This window comes from Hibiscus syriacus, unplaced genomic scaffold, assembly GCF_006381635.1.
Source record: "Hibiscus syriacus cultivar Baekdansim isolate YM2019G1 unplaced genomic scaffold, ASM638163v2 tig00110930_pilon, whole genome shotgun sequence".
In the NCBI taxonomy this organism is placed as follows: Eukaryota; Viridiplantae; Streptophyta; class Magnoliopsida; order Malvales; family Malvaceae; genus Hibiscus; species Hibiscus syriacus.
The window spans coordinates 896,518-906,958 of NW_024062917.1; the positions used below are offsets into that span (position 1 = coordinate 896,518).

A 10,441-nucleotide genomic window follows, 5' to 3' on the forward strand; every position below is an offset into this window, starting at 1 on the left:
GGTGGTTTTCAGCTCGCGCCTAGTTTAATATTTTGTTAGCTAAAAATAAAGGTTCCAAGTCTCAAGGTACCACCAAAAGTTGAACCACTGCTGCCACTACCACTATTGTTGACACCTTCTAGTAACTCTCCAAAATCAGTTATTTTTAGCTCACATCTTTAATATCCAGCAAATTATCACAAGTTAAATAATATTTGATTTGATTTGTTAAAAAGTTATTGCTTGATTTGATTCATTTCTCGTTAGATTTAATTAAATATTACTCGATTTGTTATTAGTTAAACTCATTAGAATTTTTACTTTGTTTTTAACTATGAGTAAAATTTAATAAATATTAATTTAATATTTTTATTGTTTATTAGAAAATTAATAAATTAGTAGCAATTATTAATTAATAATTTAGCATATTTCATCTATTAACAAATTAGTTATACCTTGTTCGACTCAACTCATTAAAGTCTCGAGTCGAGCTAAATCATAATAAAAGTAACTCAAATCAAGCATTGATCGAGTTTTGACCGAATCAAATTCGAATAACTCACAAACTACTCAAATCATTAAGGACCCTAATCTCGAGTTATTGAGAATAACTTGATTGATTATTAGGTTAAGAAACTCACTGCTACTATTAGCATATTTCTACTTCTCTTCTTAAAAATTTGACTATTTTTTATAATACAATCAACTTTGTTCTTCTTCAGTAATAATAATCTATTTTCCATTTCTTCATCATAGTTACTTTTGCTATGAAATCCAATTTTCTTTGTATTTAACTTTATTTTCCAGTAGTTTTTTTTTCTTTTTTGTCATCATATAAATTCAGCAGTTGAATTATATATCCTGTAGAAAAACATCATAAATAATTTATAACAGAACACCAAAATCAATGAAATTTTATAATTTTTTATCTAAAAAAATAATAATAATCCAAACAAAATACAAAAATTCAAACAATTTAAATTAAACTTCTTAGTCAGTGACTCTTGATAAACACTAAAAAGTAAATAAAATTAAAAAAATATTATAAAGAATAACTGTTCATTTTTTTAATTTTTCCTCAAAAATAGTGGATGATGTGACCGAGAAAGGGATTGTTTCCAATATTTTTACTTAGTATGTTTTTATTGGAATTTATCTAAAGCAAGAAGAAATTACAAGGGCTTTTAATGTCATTGAAAAAATTTAACAATTAACGTTAAAAAACTCTTAATCATTTAACGATAAACATTTCTATTCAAATATCTATGGTATTTAAATTCAGAATATCAAAAAATAATAATAAATCGAGAATGAAAGAATGAGGACTTAGCTTTGTCACGATGAAGGTAATAATAAAAGGAATAACGATGAGAATGAGTTATAATGATAATTATATCTTTAATTTTAAAATATTGGAGTTAAATTTCTAAAATTATGATTGAATTATAAAAATTGTGAAAATTGAAAACTAAATATATATCATGTCAATTTTTATTAACTACCACGTAATTTGTCATTAGATTTATTACAATAATGAATTAATTTATTACTCTTTTAAAATTAAATAATCATTTTATAATCTTTTATGGTTGGGAGAAACAAAAATAGTAACCTTCATGTTGCTAAGTCTTAAGTCCCATTTGAATTTTCATTTTAAAAAACGAAAACAAGTAAACGGTGGAAAAAAAACGAAGAAGAAAAGTAAACAGAGAAAGCACCGAGGTGTTTCCACTTCCGTACAAGAAAAACCGAAACCCCGTATCATATATTTTGTTTGTTTGTTTGTTAATTTTCACAAGAAGACGAGGAAAAATACTTCTCTTCCTCTTCAATGCCTAATTCCCGCTATACTTTTGGCAATGCCCAACAGCAGCGCCGTCTCACTCGTCTTAGGAAGCTCAGACACGTGACCGATGATCAGATTGGTTTAACCTCTAATCATATCATCGATCGTTCCTTTTCCCTCCCTGGTTCGCCGGAGACAACGCTCGCAAGGAATGATTGTAAGCCCAGGTCCCTTGACGGTCTGCAACATTGGTCTTCGTCCGCGGTGCCCAAACCTCTGCCTCTGCCAGAGGTGTTCATGAATCAGAAATCCAATGTGTCCGGAACGAGTCAACTCGCTTCGCCAGATGAAAGGCTCGCTTTTTCCGGTAGAAGGTATCTTTCTTACTTGGATACCCTCAACTTAACTCTTTGTTTTCACATGTCACTGTGAAATAGGCTTCCCTTCGCTGGTTGTTTGTGGCGAATTTATTCGCTCTATTGAATTTGATAATATTTAGTTTTTTCTTTCAAATTTGTATTTTCAGCTCAAACTGTGCAAAAGGAAATTATCTAACCGTAGAAACGTTTGCGTATGTCACTTCAAAATATTTTCGAAAAACCTTGTATAACAGCTGGCCGTTTGTTTATGTACAGTAATGAGTTTCTAGAAGTTGTTTTTACCATAATCATAATTAACTTTACGACTGGTTCTTCTGAATTTTCTTTTTAATATCATAAATACTGTAACATGCATTAATTTGTTATATATATTTATACTATATAAGATTCTAATAGCAAATATAGCATATACTTTTATAAGATACTGTTTATGATTTTTTTTAAGTTTTAAAATCAATATCGATCTATTTAATTATTTATCAAATAAAAAAAGTTATAATATATACTATTAAATATAAAAATTTAAAGTTCATTAATAATAACTTCAAAATTAAATTTAAAAAGTTTAAAAGTTTACTTGGTCAATATCGATCTATTTTATTTTATGCAATTATTTTCCCTAATAAATGCCTAATGATTATTATTCATGAAGAAATAAAACAAATGTTTTTGTAAAAAATTGCATGACAATAAGTTGTGTTTTATAGTTTTTTTTAATATTAAAATATTATTTATTAATTGAGTTGCTAATCATTATTTATAATTTCGTCTTATTTATTTTTGCTAATTGAGTTGATGTAGATGCTAGATAGCATAGATAGATAGATGTAGAGTCCATGTGTGCGTGTTGAAGCAGAGCTGTTAGAATTTCTGCAATATAATATGTTGATATTCTGATGACATATTGTTTACGAAATTATTAGGAAGAATGCGGATTCTGCTGCAAAAACTACAGCAAAATCATTATCCAATGTTCGTAAGGGATTCTATCATGATGAACCTATTGAAATCTTTAAAAATAGCCCGAAACCAAGTGTTGCGACAACGAGTAGGGGTGTAAAAAGTTTTTTCTCAACCCCTGCCAGTCGTCAAAGATCGAACAACCAAGATCATTTTTACTCTTATGATGATGCAGATTCAGCCAAATCTTCCTTAAGTCGTCACAGGGGCTTCTCTCCTAAGAATTATGGGAGTGTTGACCACAACTTGAGGCTGAATGTGCATCCCAGGAGTGCTCCAACAACGGCTTTATCTAGTCCTTCCGTTAGCCCCCAAAGATCAAAAACAGTAGGTCCTTTTCATTCAGACCACCTGGTGCTGCTTCAAAACAATCTGCAGGAAAATGCATATCCATTGCCCCTTCCCCCTGGAGGTTTACAGCCGTCACAATCACCTTTGCCACGATCGTCACCTGTTTCAAATCACATAATAGAAAAACCAATCACAAAGCTAATAGTCGACACAACGAGTAGGGGTGTAACAAGTGTTTTCTCAACCCCTGCTAGTCCTCAAAGATCGAACAACCAAGATCATTTTTACTCTTATGATGACGCAGATTCAGCCAAATCCTCCTTAAGTCGTCGCAGGGGCTTCTCTCCTGAGAATTATTGGAGTGTTGACCACAACTTGAGGCTGAATGTGCATCCCAGGAGTGCTCCAACAACGGCTTTATCTAGTCCTTCCATTAGCCCCCAAAGATCAAGAACAGTAGGTCCTTTTCATTCAGACCATCTGGTGCTGCTTCAAAACAATCTGCAGGAAAATGCATATCCATTGCCCCTTCCCCCTGGAGCTTTACAGCCATCACAATCACCTTTGCCACGACCGTCACCTGTTTCAAATCACTTAATAGAAAAACCAATCACAAAGCCAATAGTCGCCACAACGAGTAGGGGTGTAACAAGTTTTTTCTCAACCCCTGCCAGTCCTCAAAGATCGAACAACCAAGATCATTTTTACTCTTATGATGTTGCAGATTCAGCCAAATCTTTATTAAGTCATCGCAGGGGCTTCTCTCTTGAGAATTATGGGAGTGTTTACCACAACTTGAGGCTGAATGTTCATCCCAGGAGTGCTCCAACAACGGCTTTTTCTAGTCCTGTTAGCCCGAAAAGATCAAGAACAGTAGGTCCTTTTCATTCAGACCATTCTGAGTGGCTTCAAAACAATCGGCAAGTAAATGTGTATCCATTGCCCCTTCCCCCTGGAGCTTTACCGCCATCACAATCACGTTTTCCACAACTGTCACCAGTTTCAAATCACTTAATAGAAAAGCCAATCACAAACTCAATGATAAGTCAATGGAAGAAAGGTAGACTTCTTGGACGTGGTACATATGGAAGTGTTTATGAAGCTACCAACAGGTTTGCAAAATTGTGAATCAGTTTTTTCATTGCTTTCCAGTGGTCACATTTGTTCATTATTGCATTTGACAGAGAGACTGGAGCTTTGTGTGCGATGAAGGAAGTCGATATAATCCCTGATGACCCTAAATCGCTTGAATGTATAAAACAATTAGAGCAGGTTATTATCCAAAGTCCTTTATTACTATCTTATGTATTAGTAGCTACCAGGTTTACTTCACCATCTATATCATTACTTGCAAAGAAGATGAACTCATTCCTTTGTTCTATCACTGGTTTTATGTGTTGCAGGAAATTAGTGTTTTGAGGCATTTAAACCATCAAAATATTGTTCGATATTACGGAAGTGAAATAGTATGCAGTCTTTCCACTTAATATGCTTAAATAGATAATCTGTAATCTTGGTTGATTTGTGGTTCCCTGTTTCATATGCAGGTTGATGATCACTTTTATATATTTGGAGTACATTCATCCTGGTTCAATTAATAAGCATGTCCGAGAACACTGTGGAGCTATAACAGAATCTGTTGTTCGCAATTTTACCCGCCATATTCTATCTGGCTTAGCTTACTTGCATAGCTTGAACATAATCCACAGGTGACAATCAAGCCCTATTGGAATGAATAATGAGTTATGTTGCAGTTTAAAGTTTCCTATCACTTTCAGAATTCATTGAATCAATTAATCATACGAACAAGCCTTTGCAAAATGTTAAAATTCTAAAAACTCTAATGTATTAATGGTTAATTAGGAACATTGTGGTCAATATGTGATTATATTTTTGGTTACTGCATTTAGTGTTCCTTTCCAATATATAGTTTTTGTTCACTTGACTGCTTCTTCATACAGGGATATCAAAGGAGCAAATTTGCTCGTAGACGCCAATGGCGTGGTTAAACTTGCAGATTTTGGTGTGGCAAAACATGTATGTATTTGACATCCTTTTAAACATATGCTGTGGTGCAAATTCTATTTCCCCAAATATTAGGTTTACCTTCACATGCTTCTTCAGTGTTATTTTTATAATTTCCTTTCTGCGGATGTCATTTGATCACTTCTCAATTGGAATGTTTCAACAATAAGAATTCTATAAAGATCATTGCAGCATTCTTGTGGTTACATGGTGCGGCTACTGTTACAAATGTGTAGCTGATGCTAGTGCCTTTCTTATTGAGAATGTCTTGCTATTCGTATGTTAATCTTGTTCATTCAAGGGTGTTTGTTCTTTGTTTAACTGATTGGTGACCCTTGCTTATTCTCCTTGGGGCCACAACTGGTGTCAATTGTCTCCTTAATGGTTGTTTATCTGAAATCATGCACTCTATCAGGTTTGGTGAAAGCCTTGCTTTATATAGATTTGAAATCTTTAGAGTAATATCTGAGGCATGATGATTGAATGTGTTAGTAGGATGAAACGAGCCTTATTCAAAGGGCAGTCCTTATGAGTCTAATCCCCCATCCCCTTTAAATTGCAGCTTACGGGTCTATCATATGAGCTGTCTTTGAAGGGCAGCCCGCACTGGATGGCTCCCGAGGTGATCCAACATTATAGTGAATTATACACAATTCTTTGCTCTCCATGGCTTTTTTCCACTCTTTGTGTTTACTCCTGTTTTCTATGGCAGGTCATAAAGGCAGCCATGCAGAAAGATTCGAGCTCAAATCTTGCTCTGGCTGTTGATATTTGGAGCTTGGGTTGTACCGTCATTGAGATGGTTAATGGTAGACCTCCTTGGAGTGAGCTTGAAGGGGTAAGCCTATCTTCAAAACCATCAATCTGATCATTGTCTATGTCTGAACTTTATTTTCAATGTTCTGTGAATGCTTTCTAAGAGAGTTAAATTAAGTCCATCAATATGCTAAGAAATAGATTAAATATTGATAACTTTGTTGTTATTAGAATGTACTTTCCTTATGGTTCCTAGACATATTTGTTAGTCCAATTTTTCATTTTCTGTAGTATGATTTAGATTGTTTCTCAAAAATGACCTAAAAATATGAAAATTGTTTTACCAAGGTTCTTATAATTCGATCCATATTATAATGTTTGGACGGTTGATTTGTTTCAGCCCCAAGCTATGTTCAAAGTTCTGAACAAAACCCCACCTATACCAGAAGCATTATCCCCAGAAGGAAAGGATTTCCTTCGTTGTTGCTTTCGAAGAAATCCAGCGGAGCGGCCGCCGGCAGCTATGCTACTTGAGCATCCCTTTTTACGAAATTCAGCTGATCAAAATGGATCGATCCTGATGCAGGCATTTTCTAGGTTGAATCTAACAGTAAGCATCAACCATAAGTTCATTAATTTTATGATTAATGGGCTCCGAAGTCCAAAGTACTGTTTTGATTAGAATGAAATGCAAATAATATTAGTAAACTGATACTATGTATATAATGTTCATATAGGATAACTTGAACAGTGCGATAAACTTCCCTACACATAAAACTGAAGTGAAGTCTACTTCCTCAGGCAGAAGTATCACGAAAGGGAAATCGGCATATAATAGGTATAGAATGTGGATATTCACATTCATTCCGCTCTAGACTTTATTCATCATATTGAATCATAAGTTTTGATCCTGCATGAGTTTTTTTGATCTGTCACGAGTCTGACCTATAATATCTGTTTTATCGTGTGTTGTCTGTCTTCCGCAGCGAAACAGTTCAATTAGGATATGCGCAAACCATGAACTGTGCGGTAGCTTCCCATCATCCCCTCTTTTCTACTCCTGAGGTATCCACCCACACATCTGCAACAGGATTGAATCATGGTTCACATAGTTTCAGCCCTTCTTCACATGTTTCCAGCAATATGCCACATGCTGCAGTGAACAATCACCCATGTGCCGTGGGACGGACACAAGGAACGAAAATCCGACATATCTGAAACTTGTTTCGGATTTACAGCTTGGAGAAACCAAATGTAAACATGGAATGAGAGTATCTTGATGGAGATTTGTCCAATGCTCTGTTGCCTTGCAGTGTTTAATGGAACTTCAGTTGACCATTTTCATGGACGGGGATACATATGATGTAAATACGGGGGCTTCTTTGTAGTTAAATCCTCCTCTCAGCTGTTATTTGTTGGCTGATAATTTCCAAATTCGTTTTTCTAGTCTTTAGCTTGTACCAATAAATTCATCTTTGAAATCTCTAGATACTTGGTTCCTAGTTTGTTTTTATTGAATTTTTTTGGGAGAATCGCACTTTAAATCCTTAACGTCAACGTGTGTTAGTTTTCACTCGTGATTAAAATTATTGTTTAGTGCCATGGCTGTTGAAATTTTGTGTAAAGTACACTATAGGTTCTTAAACTGTACTCAAACAATCTGGTCACTGAACTTTTAAAAGTTATAAAATGATCATTAAATATTTTCTACCATTATAAAATGTTCATTGTGATGTTAATTGTTGTTAAGGGATGACCTCATAGGTTAACATTATTGTCAATATATTTTTTGTCCCTTAATTATTACTAAAAATATAATAAACCAGGTAATGAAATAAATGAATGTAATAAGATAATATATAATATAAAATAATAATAATAATAAAATAAAAATAAAAAATCAGTAATTAAATAGAGTAATAAAAAACATGGTAATTTGGATTACTGTTGTGTCATGGTAATACGTAAGGCAAAGTTCAAGTATTTTGTTGGAATCAATTTTGTCTTGTCAATGTTTGAGTAAATTTAATACGTTGGTAATCTATTTAGTGTCCGTTAGTTGATTGATGTTGTCTATTTAAACTCTTGTTTTATGCGTTGGATGTGATAACATGTGGTATTTTGACCAGATAATTCTACGTATATAAATATCTGTATTTTCTGTGAATACCTAATTCTATTGATCAAGTATTTTGTACGCATGCTTTTAAATTTGATTTGTATCTTTTAGAATTCACGTTTCACATTTTACGTGCATCGGGTGGGTTATTCTGATGCTTGGACCGTGACTCGTTATGTGTCTTTTGGTCTAATTCGCTCTGTTATCTTCTAGGTTGTAACTTGATATGAAGCTTTGAGCCGCCTCACTCTGTTATTCGAGAGTTATAGCTTGTTATGCATCTTTTAGACTAATTCATAATCGTGGAATACATCTTTGGGCTATGTTTTATAGCTTATTATGTATCTTTCAAGTTGACTTGTATCTATTCGGAGTTGTAGCCTGTTATGTTGTTGATTGGTCTAGTTCTAGAAAACTGTCTGTCCGTTCTACTGCCTAGTGTAAGATTGATCACGCATCATGCATCTTAATTTGTAAGGTTTAGTCCCGGTGGAGAAGACGAACAAGGAGAGGGTTGAAATCATTTTGACTTTCTTTTATATGCTTTACATGACTGAAGTAGACGATGTTGTTTGCTACCTTTGAAAATTGTGGCTGCTTAGTTTTTTTATTATCGTTAATGATCTCAACTAATTAATTATTTTTAAAATTCCACTGAGAAAAATTAAAAATTAAATATTAATAATTATATGTGTAATTTACTTAAAGAATTACCCGTTACCCGTCCAGCTCAATTGGTAGAGCGCAAGGCTCTTGTGGTCGTGGGATCAAATCCCACGGTAGGCAATTCATAATTCTGACTGCCGGAGATCTTCCACGAAAGTTGCTCTCAACCCCGTTGGGGGCAACCTACTACCTTACCTCTCCTTACCTCATTACATATGTGAATAGGGTTAGTTAATTTAATGTACAATGATATGACGGACATTATGTTGCAGCTAAAATAATTGAAACAAATTGCTAAGAAAATTTAATGAATGTGAATATCTTTTATATGTTGAAAAATAATTAAATTATGATGTAAATTTTGATATCAAATTGTTATAATTAAACTTATAATCTTTAAACCTTATGTTTCTTAATAATGATTATCAACTCCTTGTCATTTGGGGACTTGAGAATAATTTTTCCACCTACTTCATCAACTAATAAATAAAAATATTTAACCATGATATAATCATTTCTCATGGATAATTCTTGAAGATCATTCTACTGTATACTATTATTGGGGTGATCGGAGATTGAATTACTTTGGTTTGCGACAATCCAGTAAGGTTGTTCAGGAACCTAAACAAACGAATCAATAAACATTGTAAGTTGGGTTTTCTTTCTCTCTAATCTTTTGATGCGTGATCTTCTTTGGAATTCATGAAAATTTTGATATTCTTCAACTGATATATTATGGTTTTTTATCTTTAATTCCAACACTCATACCAGGTTTTGGCCGGAGACAAGTAGCAGAAAGGGAGTGCCTCTATTTTCATTTCTACGTAAGTGGGTTGTTGGCAGGGGTGAGTATGCAATTTGAGTAAAAAAATCAATTTAATCGAGTTGACGAGTCCTATTTTATAACTCAAACTTTATTTGAAATTTGTTTAGTCGAGTTAAGTTTATAAATTTTGAGTGGAGTCTTATTGTTTAAGTTTCTGTTTAAATTTAAATATAAATATTCATAATGTTATGGTATTACTTGATTATAGTTTAAACAATTCTTATAATCATATACTATATAGATATAAAATTGGAGTTGAATCTAGTTATAAAATTACGAGTTGAGTCCAATCGGAAAAAATCAAATATTTAGAATTAAAAATTCAATTTTTTTAGATTTGAGTTTTACTCGCCCCTAATTTTTAGTTCAAAGATTCTGGTATTTTCTATCTTGTCTCACCTTTTCATTAGAGTCAGTTGTTTGGATTTGTTTTTTTAGTAAGTGAACATTTATGGGTAGCCTTACCTTGTATCTTGATGGAAGAGAGAATGTACTTAAAATGTCCTTATTAGGCTATGTTTTAATTCTCTGTACAAGTGAATTTTGGTGATTGCCAAATGCTTCAATTCCTAAGCAAAATTGTCTGATAACCAGCCGCTTTCCTATTTTACTTGGGAGTGTTGGTGGTGAATAACAAGAGGAAATTTTCATTG

The 10,441-nt window shown here is 33.3% G+C and overlaps 1 pseudogene; it reads left to right on the forward strand.

The window, feature by feature from the left end:
* Window positions 1–1,810: 1,810 nt before the first annotated feature.
* On the forward strand, window positions 1,811–7,507 carry LOC120146675 (annotated as a pseudogene).
* The last annotated feature ends 2,934 nt before the right edge of the window (window positions 7,508–10,441 follow it).